We start from the raw sequence: 23,226 nt of genomic DNA, 5'->3' as shown, positions 1-23,226 counted from the left end.
GCCGTTAAAAGTCACTGGTGCTAATACAAATTTACCCTTTAATTAAAATAGCACACTACTGCTCATATCCAATTCCCAACTAAATGCATTCTTTTAGTTTGACAGAGAAATATATATACTCTTTATCTACATCACAGTTTTCTTCTAATAAATTGCTCATTTATAATGAATACCCTAGACTACGTAACCCTACTGAAATGGTTGTGATATTTTTAGGCAAGGTATAAACAAGAGTTTAAAATTTAAATGATGAACTCCAGAAAACCCTTCAAAACAGATTAACTTCAGAGTATCAAAGCATTTGCCAAAAGTAGCTGTTCTGATATTTTATAGTACTAATCTTATGGATCTAAACCTCATGCCCTATTTTAACTACTTTCCTGGTTGCAATGCTGTGCTATTGATGAGAACATAGCAAAAGATTTGAGGTCAGGAGATGTGAGTTTGAATTCCCATTTTTAGCTGTGAGCTCACAGCCAAATGACCGAACTTATTCCCCGTCTTGGTTTCTTTATTTTAAAAAGGAAGAATAATAATCATAACATTTCTAGATTCTTGTGAGGATTACAGATAATGTAGTTGGCACCTAGTAAGAGATCAATGAATGATACTGTCATTGCTCCTACTGGGGTGATCAATGGTATAGAGCTTTGGAAGAAGGCGGGTTCTTGGGCCACGTACCAGAGTTTCAGACACTCAGGATCTACAGTGGACTTTAAAGTTTGGAAAGTGTTGGTGTTAGATGGAGCATGGGCATCTCATTCCAGCCACTTTCATGTTTCCGTAGGTTATTCTTTATTCTTTTAAATTGTATGCATGTGTTGAAAGAGTCTAAGTGATAAAATTTCTTTTTTCTCCACTCTCAAGTTGGCAGAAAAAGAAAATAAAATAGTACAGTTTCTCGCTGGACAATACAGGGATTAGGGGACCCTGACCTCCCACACAGTCAAAAATTCACACCCAATTTTTGACTTCTCCAAAGCTTATGCCCTAATAGCCTACTGTTTTTTGGACCCTTTACTGATAATAGACAGTTAACACATATTCTGTATATTGTATGTACTATATGCTGTATTCTTACAATAAAGTAAGCCAGAGAAGGGAAAATATTATTAAGAAAATAATAAGGAAGAGAAAACATATTTCTACTCATTACATGGAAGTGCATCATCATAAAGGTCTTTATGTCCATCATCTTCACATTGAGGAGGAAGAGGAAAGGGGGTGGGTTTTTTTCATCCCGGGGTTGGCAGAGTGGGAAGAGGTGGAGGAGGTGGGAGGGAAGGCAGGAGAGATTTACCAAAAAAGATCCCCCATAGGTGGACCCGTGCAGTTCAGATCTGTGTTGTTCAAAGGTCAACTGTGCATCTGGAGAGGCCTTCAAGATCCTAGAAGGCCTAGAATCCAAAACCCATTTAAAACATACGGGTGCAGGGGTCTGGAACATGGATGTGCTGGCGTCACACTCTTCTTACTGACTTGAGGTAAATATCTTCTAGACCACAAGATTTAATTTACTACAATTAGGTGTAAGCTTTATTTTCTAGATGAATGCACTGTAAGTCCAGGCAGCTTAATTAGTTAATGTTCTCGTTATTTAGCAATCATTCCCAGCATGCCTACTTTAGAAAGGCAGTGCTCAAGGGATCTTAATGAGGGCCTAGAGCACAGAATTAGTGTAAAAATATGAAGTAGACAAATTAAGGAAATGTTTAAGACCTTGGGTTTTGGAGTTGGAGTCTAATCCTGATTCTGGTACTTAACTCCTTTCATCCTCAACTCTCTGAACCTTGGGTTCTTCATCTATGAAATGGGGCTATTAAAACACATGTTAGAAAGTTACAAAGAAACTTGAAATGGGACCACTTAAATGGCACTGAGCTAGGCACATAATAATTGCCCAGTAAATAATGATAGTATCATTCCTGTTATTATTTGGTAGAGTTCATGAACTATAAACATAGGCATCAGCAGAGAAGAAACTCTGGGCACTCCTGCAGGAGGATAGAGATCACATCTGTTATTTTAACAGGGAGAACTATTAACTAGGTACACAAGAACAGAAAGTCATAAGAACACCACAGTAGCACAGAGTGCAGGATGCAGGTCCAGGCTGGGAGAACAAGCAAAGAAGATGGAAGTATTAAAATCTGGAAGTTAGAAAGCCTGTAAAACACAAAGGCTGAGGTCTGAGGAGCAAATTCTGCTTGGCTGTCTCTGAGTATGGGGATGATAAAGCTGGTTCTGCAAATTTGGGGGGAAACTGAAAAATGGACCCAACTGCTGCAGCTGGAGTGAACTGCTGCTGCCTAGAGCTCGCTGTCTACAGCTCACAGGACGCTAACAGGAAAGAGCAACTCTCTCCCTCCGCCCCAGCCTGCCTGTCTCCTGCTTTTGTTCTCTGTTCAGTCCACCTGACAGGGAGCAGCTGGCAAAGGAGTGCTGTGGCTGGCAGAGTGGCAGCCCTCGCTGTCAGCAGCACAACGGGAGGGCTGAGCATGGCAGGATTTGGAGCTCAGGGACAATACCTCACTGAGGGCACAGGATGTGGTGATGCAAAACAGTGGCAAGGACCCTGAGAGCATTTGCATTTTGAGGAATATGGGAATCCAGACAAGAAAAATAATTACGTCCAGCTGGGGACATGGACTTGGTATAGTCGACTGTATACTACAGGTGTAGTCCGGGAGCTAGCCTTAAAGAGGAGATTCAGAATTTGCTCAGTGGAGTTTTTCTCCTTTTTATTGTTCCCCTCCCCTCCTCTATTAAATCAATGTGACAAAGGAGGAACTAGAAAATTGTGTGGCATTACTCAAGGCTTCCAGACACAGCAGGTGGAGGATCTCGTGAAGAAAGGAAAGAAGGAAAACCCATGAACCCCAACTTTGTAAAATGGCTCCTCTTTTCCATTTTGTCTGTGGTTTGTCTCTGATTAGACTTATGTTTTTTGGAAGCTTTTGAATATTGTGCTTCCAAGCAGAGCGGTAGGGATCTGGGTGGAGCAGCCGTACAGATGAGCTGAGAAGAACTGAAGATGCTGAGAGGGTGGGATGTGCAGTTGCCCACCCTGGTCTGCTGCCTCCCACCGCAGGCTGAGGAGCATTCTCACTGTGCCAGTCAGCAAATTGGGGTTCACAGGGGACAGCACGCAGCACACAAAATGTGCCACAAGCTTAACTCGAAAAGCAAAACCTCTCCTGGCTCATAAATGAAACTCAGACATTATGAAATTAGCCTTTAACTTCAGGAAACAAGACATCTCCAGCAGAAAATACTCTGAAAAAAAATAATCTAGTAGGATGTAAACAAGGAATGAGGAAAAGCTGGGGTACAGCATCAAGGGTGGAGAGAGAGTAAAAGTCACAATAAACATGTTGCACTGTCTTCTCTGATGACTGAAAGCCTTCCATCATTACACATTTTAAGAGGCAAATTGTTTATCTATTTTTCAAGGAAGAAAAGTCTGTGAATTCTTGTTTTTTTGTCTGGAATTTCTTTCTTTAAAAGTGTATGAAGCTCCTGAGATTCCTTCTCTCCCTTTTTACAATATCTACAATAGATACTATACAGGAACCTTCTTGAGTAATCAAATTATACTTCATCAAAATATACCAGATTCCAAACACTCCTTTGAACTGAGATCTCATTTATGTTTTTCTGTGAAAAGGATACCAGATACAGAGATAAATAGTACCTTATGCAGCCTATCTGTTTGCTAGGGCTGCCATAGCAAAATACCATGGACTGGGTGGCATAAACTATTGTCTATTTTCTTACAGTTCCAGAGCCTGGCAGGGTGGTTTCTCCTGAGGCCTCTCTCCTCAGCTCCCAGAGGGCGGCGTTTGCTCACATGGCCTTTCCTCTCTGTACACACCGTGCCTCTTTCTGTTCTTATAAGGACACTAGTCATATTGAATTAGGGCCTTCACTGGAGGGCTCCATTTTAACTAATCACCTCTTCAAAGACCTTATCTCCTTGCTTTAGCCACAAAAACAAAGAAAAAGAAATAACTATGTGAGGTGACGGATGTGTTGATTTGCTTCATTGCAATAATCATTTTAGCATCTATTATGTGTCCCATTTATACCTTAAATATATACAATAATATTCACTTTTTGAAAAATATCTTATCTCTAAATATAGTTACACTCTAAGGTACTGGGGGTTGAGATTCAATATACAAATTTTAAAGATACAATTAATCCTATAACATTAGTAATAATTATAAATATATTAACATGATAAGGTGAATCTTTATTAGTCTAAAGGAGCCCATCTTATGATCACTCAATTCTTATAAAGTTTAAATGTTAGAGGAGAAGTCAACTGTATTAAATGTATTTATTTGGAAGTCGAGAAGAAACACTAGAATAAGAACACTAAAGCTAGAGGCCAAAGCCTGAGGAAAAGAGACAGAACATTTCCAAGAGTTAGATATTCCCGTTGTTATTCTCCGAGGTAAAAGGCTTGGTGTTGGGTTCATCCCAGCTACATACTGAGGAATCAGAGTAGGAGTCCCGAGGTGTCATCTGAGACCGTGCACTGACTCTGCCACTTCTTCGGACAAATTACTACACTTCCTGAGTTTGGGTTTCCTTTTCCTTAGACGAAATATGTATATATGGCCTTAGAGTTCCATTTACGAGGCACCATATATAAAGTGTCTGCCCCAAATAATGGTAGGCACCCTTTTATTGTTTTTCTTGAGAAGATTTCTGGATCTCAGAAAAACAGGAGGCAGTTATCTCATTTACATTTGCTCAAGATGATTGTCAATATATTGATCAAGACACATGTGACTATTAGGTAATACCCATCCTTCTGTGTACAATTGCTCCTCATATTAAATGAAAATATTGGTGATGAAGAGTTTGGTGTTCAGAGAGGAGATAGATAGATAGATAGATAGATAGATAGATAGATAGATAGATAGATAGTTAAGACACGATGAAAAGAGACAAAGGACCATTCAATTTATCTGCATAATTAGACAAGGCGCTAAGGAAAGGTGACACTCATATGTGTCTTTTGTGCACTAATGAGGTTTGTTCTACTCCTATCAGGTAGCATTCTTTTTTTGCCCATTAGTCACCACTGTGGATAAGTGCTGCAGTCTCCATAGTGACAGAGATGGTCGGTATTTCAAAGGAACTGCTATCTTCAACTGAACATAATCAATTGAATACAAATTTATTGAATACAATCTCCAAACAAAATAGCCATATTTATCATTCTCATAACAGAAAGAGTACCATGTCTTTATCCTGAGGCAAATCCTACTTAAAGGAATATGAACCCCAGTTAATTTCATGTTGCTACTGAGAAAGAAAAGAAAGAAAGAAAGATTTTCCCTGTACTCTCTTCTAGTATTTTTATAGTTTCATGTCTTAAGTTTAAATCTTTAATCCAGTGAGAGTCTATCTTAGTTAATAGTGAAAGGTGTGGGTCCAGTTTCAGTCTTCTGCAGGTTGCCAGCCAGTTCACCCAGCACCATTTGTTAAATAGGGAATCTTTTCCCCACTGAATGTTTTTAATTGGCTTGTCAAAGATTAAATAACGGTAAGTAGCTGGGTTCATCTCTTGGTTTTCTATTCTGTTCCAGTTTTCTGTTTGTCTGTTTTTGTGCCAGTACCATGCTGTTTTGATCACTAAGAAAATGCCAGGAAGGCTATGTTAACCAGTGTGATGAAAATGTGTCAAACAATCTATGAAACCAGTGTATGGTGCCCCATGATCACATTAATGCACACAGCTATGATTTAATAAATAAATAAATAAAATAAAGAGTTCCTATAGTAAAAGAAAGAAAGAAAGAAAGAAAGAAAGAAAGAAAGAAAGAAAGAAAGAAAGAAAGAAAGAAAGAAAGAAAGAAAGAAAGAAAGAAAGAAAGAGTTTCAGGATGGCGCCCGTAGCTCAATGGGTAGGGCGCCAGCCACATGCAATGAGGCTGGCGGGTTCAAACACAGCCCAAGCCTGCTAAAACAACAATGACAACTGCAACAACAAAAAAATAGCCAAGCGTTGTGGCAGGCACCTGTAGCCAGGTTTTGTGGGAGGCTGAGGCAAGAGAATCGTTTGAGCCCAGGAGTTTGAGGTTGCTGTGAGCTGTAACACTACAGCACTCTACCCAGGTTGACAACTTGAGATTCTGGAGAGAGAGAGAGAGAGAGAAAGAGAGAGAGAAAGAGAGAAAGAGACCTGTTTCCTGATTGAGGTCCTTTTCTTTAATTGATCTCAGACCTAAAGTTTGGGGGGTTTTGTTAGTTGTCATCAAAATTTTGAATCAACTCTTGCAGAAATATAAAACTTGGTAATATCATAAGGAGTTATGATTTATTTTAATGTGCTTTTATAAAGACAGCAACCTGCAACAGACTGGTATTACAGCATTTTCCATTATGATTCCATTGGGACAGTTGCACAATTCTTAATCCAAAAATGAAAACTAAGACTAAAATCTTCATATAACTTTACACTATTTCAAATGTTCTATACCTGAAATATTTAAGAAAAATTATTCTAGAGAAATATTTTCCCTCAATTAGCCGTTTCTCTCATTTTCTCTCCTGGAGTCCTTTAACAAGACAAAATAAATTCTAACGCTCAAGTGCATACACTTGTGGGTTTGCAAAGAGGTTTTGCTTTGAAGTTTAGTTATGTCACTGCAGCTACGTCGTATGTGACTATAGTCTTAGGAAGTTTTTAACAGGACATTAGAAAAATAATGATGCAAGTATTTTGGACACAGAATATTTTATGAAATTTGAGGTTCCCATACACATTTTGAGTTACATAATTAGTTCACTGACTATAGGTTTTAAAAAGAGTACCCTTGATAGTTATGTAGCTGTGGTTTTATGCTGCTTCCTTGCTGCAGAGGTGGATAGCTATGTACAGACGCTGGTCTTCCCACTTTCTCATTTAAAAATAAACTCTGAAAGCACATGAATGCAAAAGCATTAGCTTAACATTTCATTAATAATTTCAGTGCAAAAAAAGGAAAAGAAATATGAAATCACCCACACAGAATGTGTTATATTCTTCAGCTCCGTTATATTTGTATGATGGTGCTTAACTTAGAAAGGAAATATTTAGATTATCAAAGCAGTATTCACCCCTCCCAAAAGTTAACTTTAGTTTTCCAGAATGTGCATATTTTCTAGGCATTAATGCTAGAAAATATTTCTTGTTGATATGTATTCCTATGTTTGATAGGATCTGAATATATATATTGTAATTTTGTAGCTTTTATAATGAAATTATTGTTCTTTTTCATTTTATGACAATAAAACATTACAATACAGTATACATTACTTTATTAATGAGTTTTTTATTTGATACTGTGTACCGTATAGATAATAAATGTAATACAGATATAAATATTAAAAGTAAAGCATCAACTTTTGCCAGAAGCTCCTGCCCAGAAGAAGAAAAGTTGGACAGAAGTGAAACCAGAGACATCAAAACCAGAGACACCCTTCTCCTTGGGCAGCTGAGCACAAGGAGAAGAACTCAAGGTGCACATCATCCCCACTGAGACTATCTGCGACTCCAAGAAAGCAAAAGAAACATAACAGTGATCAGGTACAGACTGCCTAGTCTGAAGGCATCTATGGCCAAGGAGAAGGGACATCCCTCCCTGAATCGGGAGACCCCCAGGAAGCAAGCACGAAACAAAGGACCTCTGACCTTACCCCATGGGAGGGCCTGGTTTCTTTTGCACCTGGAAATTTCCACTTCTGAGTCCAGTCCCCTTCCTGCCTGACACAGAAGTGAACAAATATTCTCTATGCAGTCCTGAGTCCACAGCACACTCTTCACCCTCTCTGGTTGCCTGATGGACTGCCTTCTGCAGAGGCCAGAGTGTTTGGCTAATTCCCTGAAAGCCTTCCACATAGTGTGGGCCTCTGATCCCAAAGGCTGGATGCTGATCAAAGCAATGGAGGTGGGCCACTGAAAGGAGCCATGGGCCACTGGTCTGAGTGGTGCAGGTGGCTGCTGAGCTTACTGGCACAGGCAGGCAGCTGAAAGGAGCTGCTAGCCTGCCGAGTTGACTGGCACATGGGGTGCTAAAAGGAGCCACAGGCTGCTCAGTGGAGTGGTGTATGTAGGCACTGAAAGGAGCCACAGGCCTCTGAGCTGAGTGGTATGGGTGGGCCACTGTTCTGAACAGGACACTGCTGAGAGAGAACAGTGGCACTGCAGTTCTAACTTTGGCCTGGGGAGGTGTGGACCCTCCTGGCTCTTATTTCTGCTAGTGGAGATCTTTCTTCAGCCCTCTGGAGAGTCTTTGTCTGCAGTCTGTGCACGGGGATGCCTGAACACCATCTGAACTAGTTTGAACAGGGTTGTTAGCATTGCCGGTGTGAGTTTAACAGGAACTATTGGTCAAAACTGTCCTCAGATTCCTGTTTTCTGCTGACTGGGGCTGCAGATTCACTGCCTATTTGCCTTTGTTTCCACAGGCGTTGTTGCAGCAGTGGGGGAAGAAACCAATGGGTCTTTGGTGGCTTCCTCTCCTCCAGATATCTCTGATGAGGGGAGGGGCCACAGCTGTTCCCATCTTTGCAGCAGAAGTTCAAGTTAAACACTGTGACACACTTGAAAAGGACAGAGGACAGAAAGGCACTAGGACAGAACCAGATTATGCTGTTTCACCAAGCCAACCTACATAGACCCTTGACTCTTGCTGCAGCCCTGAAAGAGAACTTCATGAGGCATTAGGGAAGGGCCACAAGCACAAACTCTAGCTCACTGGTGAAGCAGAGGTTAGCTTAAGTTCCTGGGGCCTCCCAATTTGGTTTCATCCTACCAGTTTCAATAGCCAAATAGATCTGTACATGTCACCTGAGGGTGCCTAATTAGATTATCTCTATAAGTAATAAATACATTTAAAAAACTGAAAACACTCATGGGGAGTAGCCAGCAAAAGAATTCTGGCAACATGAAAAATCAGAACAGATCTACTTTCCCAAGAGATTACAAAGAGATACAGCAGAAAATTCCATACATAGAAAGATTGCTAAAATGTCAGAAACAAAATTCAAAACATAGATGGCAAATAAGATGATTGGAAAGGAGAAGAAGATAGAACTAGAAATCAAAAAAAAAAAAAATAGTCCAAAAGTGGTCTCAAAAAATTAGTAAATGTAAAGACAAATTTACAAGGATATGGACATAATGAGCAAAGATATAACAGAGCGTAAGGAATTGAAAGAGACATTTGAAGAGCTTTGAAACACAATAGAGACACTCAGCAACAGAGTAGAACATGGAGAACAAAGAATTTCAGAAATTGAAGACCAAGACTTTTGAACCATCCCAATCCATCAAAGAGGCAGGAAAAAAGAACAAAAACATAATATTACCTAGAAAAATTGAGAATTATTCCAATATTCTTTGGGATTATTCCAAAAGATTAAACATCCAAATTATACAGATTCCAAAAGGAGAAGAGGATGGTCCTAAAGACACTGACCTTCCTGTAAGACATTATGGTGGAGAATTTCCCAAATGTTGTAAGAGACACAGAAATTCAGATAGTAGATAGTTTTAGAACCCCAGCATGACTCAATTCAAACAAAGTATCTCCTAGACACATTGTAATTAACTTTGCCAAAGTCAATATGAAAGAGAAAATCCTGCAAGCAGCCAGGCATAAGAAGAGTCTTATCTACAAAGAGAAAAATATCAGGATGACCACAAATCTTTCAGTAGCAACTTTTTAAGCCAGAAGAGGTTGATCATTAACCTTTAACCTCCTTAAAAAAAAAAAAAAAAATTTCAGCCCAGGATCCTGTATCCTGCTAAACTGAGTTTCACTTGTGATAAAGAAATCAAATATTTTACTGACATGCAAATGAGGAAATTTGCCATAACTAGACTAGATCTACAAGAAGTATTCATACCCATTCTTCAGAATGACCAACAGACAGTCAATCCCCAAAGTAATCACACCCAGAAATTAAAGAACAAAGCCTAGTTTCCACAATGGCAGAAGGGATAAAAATAAGCTCTAAACTTCTGAAAAATGAGATGACCAAAACTGTATCATACCCATCAATTCTCACAATAAATGTGAATGGCTTTAATCCTCCTCTAAAGAGACACAGGCTGGCTGACTATATACAAAAGCTCAAGTCCAATATCTGATGTCTCCAAGAAACACACTTTAACCTTAAAGGATAAAACAAGACTCAAGGTGAAGGGATGGAAAACAATAATCCAGGCAAATGGAAATCAGAAAAAAGCAGGGGTTGCAATCTTATTTGCAGATACAATTGGATCTAAACAAAAATAAGGAAAGACAAGGATAAACATTATATACTGGTCAAGGGAAACACACAACATGAAGAGATTTCAATATTTAACACTTACACACCCAACCTGAATGTTCCTCAAAGCATAAACCCTAAAGGATCTGAACAATACAATATCATCCTTCACCATAATAGTTGGAGATTTCAACACCCCTTTAACAGTACTGGACAGATCCTCCAAGCAAAATAATGGATTTAACATAAACTTAGAACAAATGGAATTAACAGACATATATGGAACATTTTATCCTAACAAAACTGAATACACATTCTTCTCATCAGTCCACATATCATCCTCAAAGATTAATCATATCTTAGGATACAAGTTTAATCTCAACAAATTCAAAAGAATACAAATTATTTCTTGTATCTTCTCAGACCATCACGGAATAAAATTTGAACACAACAGCAGAAATCTTCATATCCAAATAAAATCACAGAAATGTAATAACATGCTGAATGACAGATAGGTCAAAGACAAGATTAAGAAGGAAATCATTAGATTTCTGGAACAAAATGATAATGAAGCCACAAACTATCAAAACCTGTGGGATACTGCAAAGGCAGTCCTAAAAGGAAAATTTATAGCATTAGATGCTTTCATCAAGAAAACAGATAGAGGGGCAGCACCAGTGAGTAGGGCACCGGCCCCATATACCGAGGGTGGAAGGTTCAAACCTGGCCCTGGCCAAACTACAACAAAAGAATAGCCGGGTGTTGTGGTGGGCACCTGTAGTCCCAGCTACTCAGGAGCCTGAGGGAAGAGCATCGCCGAAGCCCAAGAGTCGGAAGTTGCTGTGAGCTGTGTGATGCCATGGCACTCTACCCAGAGCGACAAAGTGAGACCCTGTCTCTACAAAAAAAAAAAAACAGATAGAGAGCAAGTCAATAACTTAATAGGCCATCTCAAGCAGCTATAAAAGGAAGACTAATCCAATCTCAAACCCAGAAGAAGAAAAGAAACAAATAAAATCAGAGCAGAATTAAATGAAATTGAAAACATAAGAATTATTTGGAAGGTCAGTGAAACAAAAAGTTGGTTGTTTGAAAAGATTGACAAAATCAATAAACCCTCGACCAAACTAAACAGAAACAGAAAAGTAAGATCTCTAATAACCTCAATCAGAAATGAAAAACGGTAAAATAACAACAGATGCCACAGAAATACAAGAGATTCTTAATAATTACTATAAAAAAAATTATATGCTCAGAAATAAGAAAATGTAGAGGAAATAGATCTCTACCTGGAATCATACTACCTTCCTAAACTCAACCAGAAAATAATTATAAATTTTAAACATACCTATATGAAGCACTGAAATTGCATGAACAATACAAAATCTTCCAAAAAAGAAAAGCCCTGGATCAGACCGTTTCACACCAGATTTCTACCAAACCTTCAAAGAGAAATTAGTACCTATTCCAAAACATGGAGAAGAAAGGAATCCTTCCCAACCCATTCTATGAAGCAAATATCACTCTGATATCTTTGATATCAGCAAATATCACTCTGATATCTTTGCACCAGATATTTGCAACAATTTGGTGCAAATATCTTTGTTGCAAAGTGATTTTTGGTCTTTTGGATATACACCTAGTTAGAGGAATTGCAGGATCAAACGGCAGGTCTACTTTTAGATCCCTGAGTGTTCTCCAAATTTCTTTCCAAAAGGAATGTATTAACTTGCATTCCCACCAGCAGTGCAGAAGTGCTCCCTTTTCTCCACATCCACACCAACAACTGTAGTTTGGGAATTTTATTATGTGGTCTCCTCTTACTGGAGATAGATGATATCTCGAAGTGCTTTTGATTTGCATTTCCCTGATGATTAAAGATGATGAGCATTTTTTCATGTGTCTGTAGACCATGCTCCTGTCTTCTTCAGAGAAGCTTCTGTTCAAGTCTCTCACCCACAATGAAATGGGATCACTTGTTCTTTTCTTATTAATAAGTTGGAGTTCTCTGTGGATTCTGGTTGTCAGACCTTTGTCAGAAACACTACCTGCAAATGTCCCCTCCCATTCTGAGGGCTGTCTACTGGCTCTGTGTACTGTGTTCTTGGCAGTGCAGAAGCTTTTAAGTTTGATCAGATCCCAGTAATGTATTTTTGGTGTTGCTTCAATTGCCCAGGGAATCCTCCTCATAAAGTATTCTCCCAGGCACATATTCTTCTTAGTAAAGTGTCTCAAGAATGAAAGAAAAAGTATCCAACATACTCAGTACTTTTATGAAACCAATTTATAATTACTCACGCTTTCTTATGAAAGATAGATCTCAACTATAGCCCAGGATGAAGGAGAGAAATGGAGGGGGAGGTTTGATAGAGGGAGGATAATGGTGGGACCAGACCTATGGAGCATATTGTGAGGGTACAAGTCAAATTTATGAATACAACACAAATGTCTTAACACAATAATTAAGTAAATGAGGTGAAAGCTATGTTTATTAGTTTGATGTAAGCACTCCAAATTTTATAAAAAACAACACATTGTATCCCACAAATGCATAAATGTATTCATGATCTATGTGTATATGACTTAATAAAAGGAAAAAAAATAAAGTTATACATCATGATCAAGTAGGATTTATCCCAGGGATGCAAGTTTGGTTCAACTTATGTAAATCCATAAATGCAATTCACCACATAAATAAAATGAAAAACAAAGACCATATGATTCTCTCAACTGATGCAGAAAAGGCTTTTAACAATATCCAGCATCATTTTTTTTAATAAGAACACATAATAAAATAGACTTTGGTAGGACATTTCTTAAACTGACTGAGGCCATCTACAACGAACCCATAGCCAGTATCATATTCAGCAGAGTAAAACTGAAAGCATTCCCACTCAGAACTGGAACTAGACAAGGATGCCCACTATTGCCACTGCTATCAACATAGTTCTGGAAATCTCACCCATTGCAATCAGGCAGGAGAAGGAAATCAAGGGTATTCAAATGAGGACAGAGGAGGTCAACCTCTTCCTCTTTGTGGATGACATGATCTTACACCTATAAAACACCAGGGATTCAACTACAAAACTCTTAGAAGTGATCAAGGAATATAGTAGGGTCTCAGGATACAAAATCAATGCCCTCAAATCAGTAGCTTTCATATATGCCAGTAACTGTCAAGCTGAGAATAAAGTCAAAGACATTATACCTTTTACAGTAGCTCAAAAGAAGATGAAATACCTGAGAATATATCTAACAAAGGATGTGAATGATCTCTATAAAGAGAACTATGTAACCCTGAGAAAAGAAATAGCAGAAGATGTTAACAAATGGAAAAATATACCACACTTGTGGCTGGGAAGAATCAACATCATTAAAATGTTCATATTACCCAAAACAACATACAGATTTAATGCAATCCCCATCAAAACACCAACCTCATACTTTGAAGAACTTGAAAAAATAATACTTCATTTCAAATGGAACCAGAAAAAAATCTAAATAGTCAATAAAATTTTTAGAAATAAAAACAAATCTGGAGGCATTTTCAGGATAAACTACAAGTCTATAGTCATCAAAACAGCATGGTACTGGCACAAAAATAGATAAAGATCTATGAAATAGAATAGAGAATCTAGAGATGAACCAGCCACATATTGCCATTTGGTCTTTGATAGGCCAAACAAGAGCATGTATTGGGGGAAAGAAACCCTATTTAATAAATGGTACTGGAAAAACTTGTTGGCCGCATGTAGAAGACTGAAATTGTACCCACACCTCTCACTATTGGCAAAAATGGTGAAAAAATGGCCCACTAGTGGCCAAAATGTTTAATTGCCTTGTAATTGACTGGACAAAGGCTGAAGAAAAAGATGAGAAAAAAAATAAATACCCCAGGAAAACATTTTTTTTTTTTTTTTTTTTGGTAGAGACAGAGTCTCACTTCATGGCCCTCTGTAGAGTGCTGTAGCCTCACACAGCTCACAGCAACCTTCAACTCCTGGACTTAAGCGATTCTCTTGCCTCAGCCTCCCGAGCAGCTGGGACTACAGGCGCCCCAATGCCCGGCTATCAGGAAAACATTTTTAATGATATAAGTAACAGTCACATTGTTGCTATCATCAACATTATCCAGTTAGCATTTACTAAGGGATATGAATACCATTATTAGTCCATTTAACTTTGTGAAAAAATGCCAAGATCTCTATTTTTCAGGTTAGGAAAATAACCTCTCACTTCTAAACATATGTGAAGCATTAGCAGTCATCAAACTTAATTAATATCAAGTATGTAATAAAAGGAGCTGTCATTTGCTGATCATTTACCATACTCTAGACTCTGGCCTCAGTATTTTAGATATGTCTTCAAAATAGCTTTATAACTGAGGTTCAGAAAATTCAATCAACTTGTCTAAGGTCATACAAATTAAAGGGGAATGCCCAGATTCAAACAGAAACTTGTTATGCTTCAAAGTGCAGATTTAACCCTGTGCTCTACAGACACAGAAGAAGGCCATGGAGCCTGAGCATTTTGGAAAGTCCCTTTCTGAAACACAACCAGATGCATTTTATGAGATAGTCATGATTTTTGCCATAACTTTGGATTCTGGTTTCATGAATCTTCTAATGTTTGCCTAGTTTTGACCCATTTCCATCCAGGCTTGTTTTCTATAAATTTTCTGGTGCATACTTCTCTCTCCTCAGATCACGAGGTCTGACTCAGGTTCACATCTGGCGTAAGGCAGAATATTTGTTCTACTCCAATTTTTCTTCATTAATGGCAGGCATAAACCCTGCCACCTATTTTATGCCTGAAATGAATAAAACAGTCTCTCAGTATCTGTGTTATTTTGTTTTCAACATACTAGTAGTTTTGTCTCTTTTTAATGTTTTGTTTTTACTAAAATTATATAGTTTTCAAAAGCCATAACATTCTGTGTAACTTAAAACAAGCATCCATTGTGCTGATGAATTTGGTGACCTTTCCAATCTGGAAGCCGTACCCTTCAATTTGAGAAATTTCCTTACTTTATTGTTTATATAAATTTCTCCATGCTGTTTCTTGACACCATTTCCCCCAGAATTTGGTTAATTAAGAATAGATTTTCTGAAATCATCAAGTAATCGCCATACTTCTCTGCTTTCCATATTTTACCATTTTGTTCTACTTTCTGTGAGATTTCATCATTTTCATCTTCTAATTCCTTTACTAAACTTTTCTGTGTCTATATCATTTTTATTTCCATGGGCTTCTATTTTGTTCTCTGATTGTTCCTTTCCTTTGTCTCCCATTCTCAATTCCTAATGAGTGTAACATCTGTCAGCTTCCTGAGAATCTGAGTTACATCTTTTTGTGACATTCTCATTGTCTCTGCTGCTTCTGAATCTCATTTTATTGATGCTCTTTGTTTTACACACTGGCGGGCTCCTCATACTTTTTGGTGATCTTCGAGCATTTCTCCTGGATCCCAGTGGAAGAGAGAGGCCAGCAATTTCATCATTCCATCATAGACTTTTCCCACCGAAGCACCCTGTTTTCAGCAATACAATGAGCTGTATCTTTTTCACCTGAACTGTGTCCGAGGGTGTAACTATGTTGACCACCTCCAATCTCCAATTCTGGGTAGAAAGGTTTCTCTGTGCTTCTTAGGGACCACCAACCAAATGTCTGGTATGTGTACGTCTGGTATCTGCACTTCCAGCAGGTGTCCATGTGTCTCACTCCTCATCAGCATGACAGGCTGCCTGCGCTTCCACCACAGGCTTCAACTTTCTCTGCATATGATCCAATTCCTCACCTTTCCACTGGCTTCTCAGTTTCCAAAATAACAGCTCTCTGTTTCCTGTGGATATTCCTTTATTGTAAAATGAGACAGTGGCAGTAAGCATGTGTCTTCAAACTGCCCTGCTCTGCGGAAAGTCCTAATATTGGTTTTGAGTTTCACATATATCTGCATTTGCAGAGAAGTCAAATTATTACCTTTCAGTTGCAGGATGTCAGTGATAATAATAAAAAAAGAGCAACATTTCTGAGCACCACCATGTGCCAGGTACTGTCTTAAGATTACAGTCATTATCTTTTTTAAGTCCCCAAAGGGCCCTATGAAACTTATGCAATATTATAGTGAGCATCTCTTATTTCGAGTCCTCATGCTTCCTGGGGAAAAAGCTAGAAAATGATACATGCTAAAGTAAAATGACTTGAGCTAACCAAGGCATTATACTTCTACTAAAATGAAAAAACATCAAAGTGAATAATGATGGTACATAGGTATAGAATCTCCAGTCTTGCCTGTATTCAGGCCTTTACAATGTGCCTTCATAGCTCACTCAAGAGATGGATTCTATTTCCCTACATCTTAATCCTTGGCTGGGCCTGGGATTTGCTCTTGGGGATAGAAATGACCAAGACTGACTGTTCCAATCTTGCAGGCATCCTCTCTCCCACTCAGACACCTCTCTGCCCAACCTGCTTGCCCAGGGTCAGAGACCACGGAGAGCAGAGCCAGGCCACCCAGTTCTCCCAGCAAGGGCCGAGAGCCAGCGAGAGCCCACCCACCCCACATCTGCCTGCTGCTGCAGACAGCCCAGCTGATCTCGGCCAACATCTATGACTCACAGAACTTGAGATAAATTAGTGACTACTATTGGTTTGAGTCATGAAGTTTTGAAGAGGTTTGTAATGCAGCGTTACTGTGGTAACGGCTAACTGATGCAAAGGCCAAAGTGCAATCTCCAGAATAGCACATACACTATCTCTATGGCGTAGGTTGGAATTCTTAGTCTCTAGAGTAGAAAAAAGATGGGGCCTAAGGCAAGATCCTTCCTAAAGTGGCTCTATGCCTCCCTACAGTTGCACCCATGCGGGTGTGACTCTCCGTTCTGCTGCAGACAGAGGGCACACTGTCACTTTCACAAAAGCGAGTCCATGCTCGCTCACTCACTCGCCTCCGGAGTCCGATGTTGAGGACCTTTTCTTTATCAAGCAATGCATAATATTCACATCAACCACAGTTTTTACAAATTCATTTTCAAATAAATATAGTGTGTCTCTAGAGCTCATCTAGGACATTTCAAGAAGTGCTATGAAATACAAATTTATTTTCTCTAATGTTAATTTCAATACCAGGAAAGAAAGTTGGAACTAGTGGCAGAGATTACTAATTTCCTTATAATATTCATCACCCCTTCTTTTATTGGAGACTTCTTATTTTACCAGACATACAACCACCCAGGATGAAAAACACATCTCCTTGTCTCCATGGCCCCTGGATCTGGCTCTGTGACAGTGTGCAGGCCACTGAGTCTGAGCAGAGGGAAGGTATTCTACCTCCCACCTGTTCTCTTTCCCCTGGCTGGACTGAAAACATGGGAGTGAACTACCTTAGGTGGTGACCACAAGGGCAACACTACTGATATGTAAAGCAGCAAGGTTGAAGAAGAATCCTGGTTCACAGATGGTCTCAGAACTGGGGGGCAGCTAGGAACCAGTCCTAGGCTTTGTACCTCTAGACCACTAGGTAAACAAGAAAAGAATATTTTGTTTTTGCTTTTGTTTTTGTTTTTCTGAGACAGACTCTCACTATATCACCCTCAGTAGCATGCTGTGCAGTCACAGCTCACAACCCTCAAACTCTTGGGCTTAAGCGATTCTCTTACCTCAGCCTTCCAAGTAGCTGGGACTACAAGTGCCCGCCATGACGTCTGGCTATTTTGTTGCAGTTGTCATTGTTGTTTTTTAGCAGGACCAAGCCAGGCTCAAACCCCCAGCTTCAGTGTACGTGGCTGGTGCCCTACTCACTGAGCTACAGGTGCCGAGCTAATATTTTGCTTTTTTGAAAAAAGTTTAACTTGGGCTTCTGTTACTCACAGCTGAACATATATCCTAATACTTTGGTTGTTACTTCAGCTTCCCATACAAATTCCTCTACTGAATTATAGTCTAATGTTATTTCTTCCATGCATTTGTACTTAAAGTCCTATTCATTTAAATGCTGCTTCTCCAAACTTTGAGAAAAAAGGGAAACTAAGAAATGTATAACTAGCCAGGTATGGTGGCTCACCTCTTAAAATCCCAGCACTCTGAGAGGCTGAGGCAGGTGGACTGAAGCTCACGAGTTTGAAACCAACCTGAACAAAAGCAAGAAACTTTCTCTACTAAAAATAGAAAAACTGAGGCAAGAGATTTCTTGAGCCCAAGAGTTGGAGGTTCCTGTGAGCTATGATGATGCCATGGCACTCTACCCAAGGCAACAGCTTGAGACTCTGTTTAAAAAATGGAAGGAAGGAAGGAAGGAAGGAAGGAAGGAAGGAAGGAAGGAAGGAAGGAAGGAAGGAAGGAAGGAAGGGAGAAATGTATAACTTACCCCTTAATGTCCTTTATGTAAAAATACTTGTGTCATATTCTTCCTTGGAAGTAGTTTTAGAAAGGATTTTAAATTTACCTTCCATAATTTTGGGGAGAAATAAATAGCTCTATGGCACATTGATTCTCCCATGTACTTCCTGAACACGAAAGGCAATTATATTAACCAACTGTTGTGTCTATTTCATTTTAGTCACTAAAAGTAATATAATCGGTTTCTTTCCAGTCCCTAAAATTTTCTATTTTTTTCATTTCCACTTCATTTTGATCCAGATTAAATATCTTATTTTATACTTTTATTTAATAAATAAGGTATTACAAATCTTCTGGAAAGTAGGTAATAAAACATTTAATAACTAGACGTGCAATAGTGTAATACATACCACAACTTCTATACAAGTTCAGAGGAGTGAGAAACAAATAACCCCCAAATTTCCCCCACATGTGCTCAGAGGACACTCCCTACTAACTGGCACTCTATGGGGGAAAGAGATTTTTTACGAAAATTCTTGGGAAACATAATATGCTCTATTCATTTCTTGAAGATTCAAAATATATGACATAAAATGAAATATTTGCCAAAGTTTTTTGACCACAAATTTCTTTCATGCTCATTAGTATTTCCCAAAAGTCATGGTTCTTGGGACACGGTTTGAGAACTCATTGAGATAAGGAAGTTTTCATTTAAAAGGTCACATTTCAACCTGTATTTAAAAAAAATAGGTATGATTTACATCAGGTTTGCCCAAGCAAGGGGAAATCCCACATAGGATCTCCAAGATGCTCATTCCAATAACAACCTTTGGCCATCTGCAGGACACTTGGATATACATGTTGAACCCTAGAGTCTTATCTCTTGAAGATTTCAAGCGGCTATGCAACATAAACCTGAATGACAGGCAGTCTGCTAAGCCCTGAGAATAAAATGGTGAAAAATAAGAGCACAGAAGAGGCTGGGCACATACAAGGATGCAGCCTGCATGACCAAGGCTGAAGGAGTTAGTGAAAATGGGATCTAAGTGTGGGAGCCTCTAATTTGAGGAAATAATGCCAGTGAAGACTAGGAAATTGAAGACTTGACTAGAGAAGTAGTATCTAGAAGAAAATTTTAAGAAAGTTCAGTATCTGTTTAAATCTTGTTACCAAAAGCTCAGCCCTTGTCCCCAAGGCCACATCAGAAGAATGAGAACTAGTGGTTGAGGAAAAGGAAAAGACGAGTTTATTAATTTGCTGGCAAATGAGAAGAATGCCAGATCTTGGTCCCAAAGCACCATTGTCCTCCTCATAACCAGAAACACAGAACCTTTAAAGGGAAGAATTTCAGCTTCAGGGTATTATCATTCAACTACAGTTTATGGTTCTGAGGACCCCATCTCCTGAGATGACAATCTTGTGTCCTCTGCCCCCAGACCTCCTGGAATCTCCCAGACCCACAGGACAATTCTGTTGAGCCACCTCCTATGGTGCAAAGAAGGAAGGACAGTTTCCCCGAATTTCTTCTGGCAACTGGCCTGAGGCACAGATACAGGCTTTATTTCTCAAAAAGGGTGGTGGGTTTTAAAGAGACACAAAACATTTTTACCTCTTTTCAGGCCATTCTCTCCATTACAGTATTGGCATTTTTTTTTTTAATGTTGTATGGTCTAGAATGTCTTGTGTAAAGCTGCATATGGTAAAATAAACTGTGATAAAATAAAGTGAATATGTTTTGAATGTCATATACACAAAATTATGATGGGATATCTTGTTCAATAAAGGTAATTAGGTCTAGAACATGTTACCGTTTAAAAATGGCTATGGATTAGTAGGAATTATTAATTGCTTTATGAGCCCATAATTTTTTCCAAAGACAAATTCCAAATCCCCAGTGACATCTGAATTTTTGTTTGGGGTAAAGTAGCAAAGATGTGCAAAGGAAAGCAGACTCCCAAGGTATGTAAAGGAAAGCAGAGTTAAGGTGGTGATGAAGACACGCATCATTGGTGAAGTCATCATCACTTTTCTATACACCATTACCCTTTTTATGCGTGCCCCCCATCTGGGCTCAGTGAGGGAAAGGAGTGCCTTTCCGCTACTCAAACTCCTTAGGTTACATTATTTTATTTTTATTTGGTTATGCCTCTCTTCCTCACTTCCCTGTCCAATTACATGTACTGAAGCATTTATAAATAAGCTTAATGAAGAAATTTATTAGAGACAAAGCATTATTGGTTAGTAACAACTAAATGTGCATTTTTCTGGACAGAATAACATCTTAATAATAGTGTTAAATATATCCTACTTAATTGAATGAGAAATGCTAGAATTCTAGGCTCTTTGAAAAGACCAGGGTAGATATCAGGGAGGAAGGACCTTTTGATATCTTGAAAGTCTAATCCGGTGGGCAGCTCCTTTTTGTGACTTTTTGTTCAATCCTTCCTGATTAGCAAACACAGAAGAGAACACTTGGGGGCTGCTTCCACTTCACCCTGTCTGTTCAATACAAAGAGACAACTATAATTTCTGCCTGTTCTCCATAAATAACACTCCCCATGAGCCAGAAAATTCAATTCAATAAACATGTACTTAGTTCTTGCCAGGAGCAAGGCAATGGGTAGGTGCAATAAGGATTGCAAATATGAGAGGCCTAAATACCCTCTTCAAGGCACTTACAAAAAAATATGGGGCCTGCAGAGGTCCTGCTGTGCCTGATATAGATTTTTGTCACTACACTCTAGATGAGAACAAGAGCACTGACTCTCAAGTTCAACTGCTTTGATTCTTTTAAACCGAGTTAAGTGACTGAGGGAAAAATCACAATCAATGAAGGTTTATTCAGCCAAAGTTGAGTCCACACCCAGGAAGAACATGAACCATAGACTAGCTGTGGCTGTTTTTTTCTGAAGGGGAAGCTAGAATCTTCAGCATTGTTAGAGGTTTACAGAGAAGGGAATAGGAAGGAGGGGGGATTACTGAAGAGGCAAAGTGGTAACATTCTTGTAAGGCCCAGGAAACAGACTTTTTACATGGACTCCATCACCAACATGCCATTCTCCATCTGTCTGGCCTCTTTCCCCAGACTGTTGATGCCCATCCTCCCATCGTCCTCTGAGGCTTTTTCCTGCTCTGTGCTGACAGGTATGAGTAGGAACTCAGCTGAGACCCTGTCCTGTGCCCACAGCCCCTTATATGAGACCATCCTGGAACTTCAGAAACTCTCTCCATCTAGGTGCCCCCTCCATTCAGGTAGCACAAGCCTCTATCTAGCCTGACAAAGTATTTACTGTAAAAAGTTTGGGCATCTCTATGAAATCAACTTTTCTAATAATTGAACCTCATACACTGGGTGCCTCAGGCAGCAGGTCACCTTTCTGTCAGATTGCCCCTGGGCTCTGACCTGGGACTGTTCCCTGCCTCTTCCAGGAATTGCAGGGTGACATTCTACAAGGGTGCTGATTCTCCCATGCAGGGATTCCAAAATCTGTTACCCAAAGGTTGGCATTTGTTCTCAAGGCTACATCATAAGAACGAGACAAGTGGTCAAGGAGAAGGAAAGAGAAGTTTATTACTTTCTCAGCAAGGGATCAAAGTATCAAATTTCCTGTACCTATGCAGAAACACAGTTTTTTAAAAGGGGGAACCTATTGTCATTCATCTACAGTTAATGATTCTAATTGCCTCATCTCCCTGGAAGATAATCCATGACCTCTGCCCACCTGAGAAGCCACAGACCTCCATCCTGACAGTTCAACTGTACCCCTTTCTATAGCGAAGAACAAAGGACATTCCCCTGCCCCTACCCCCATAGCAGAGTCAGGGATGCAGGTCTCAGTTTCCAAAAGGAATGGGGGAAGTTTTTAAAGACAGAAAACACTGTTGCCATTTTTCCAGGCCAATAGTCAAATCTGAGTTACTAGAGGTTAGGATCCAGCATGTCTTTTGGGAACTACAAAATTCAACCCATAATATAGAGATTTTCAGATACAAGACAATTAAGAGAATTTTTGCCAAACCTGCTCTAAAAGAATTGCTAATGAAAGTTCTTCAGGCAGAAGGTAAATGATAACAAAAAAAAAAATTAAGATATATGGAATAAAGGAGTAACAGCAGAAGTCATAAATACCTGGGTAAATATAAAAGACTACTTAACAGTTGAAACAAAAACTATAATATCACCTGGTGTAGTTTTTAATGTATATAAGTAAAATACATGACAACTATAACATAAAGGGGAGATAATAAAAGAAACTATATGCAGTAATGTTTCTACATTCCACGTAAGTAGTAAACTATTGATTCTAAATAGACTACAAAATGTTAAGTATATCTATTGTAGTCCAAAATGTTGCCAGAAGATGAGGCTCAATACAGAGAACGAATACCCAAACACCGTGTTTAAAAGAGGAAGGACTTTACTTCAGCTGTTGGAGCAACAGCACAGAAGAATTCAAAGTGGCTGTGCTCCTCAACTGGCTCAGTCTTCTCCTGTTTATCCCTAGTCAAAAAGTTCTGGCCCACAGGTACCTTTCTTGTTGGTCAGTTTGAATTAAGCTGGAGAAGCTGGCTCTGGCTTTTAAAGAAGCGGAGGCTTTTACAGAAAGAACCACA

This window comes from Nycticebus coucang, chromosome 19 (assembly GCF_027406575.1).
Source record: "Nycticebus coucang isolate mNycCou1 chromosome 19, mNycCou1.pri, whole genome shotgun sequence".
Lineage (NCBI taxonomy): Eukaryota > Metazoa > Chordata > Mammalia > Primates > Lorisidae > Nycticebus > Nycticebus coucang.
This window is presented reverse-complemented; position numbering follows the sequence as displayed.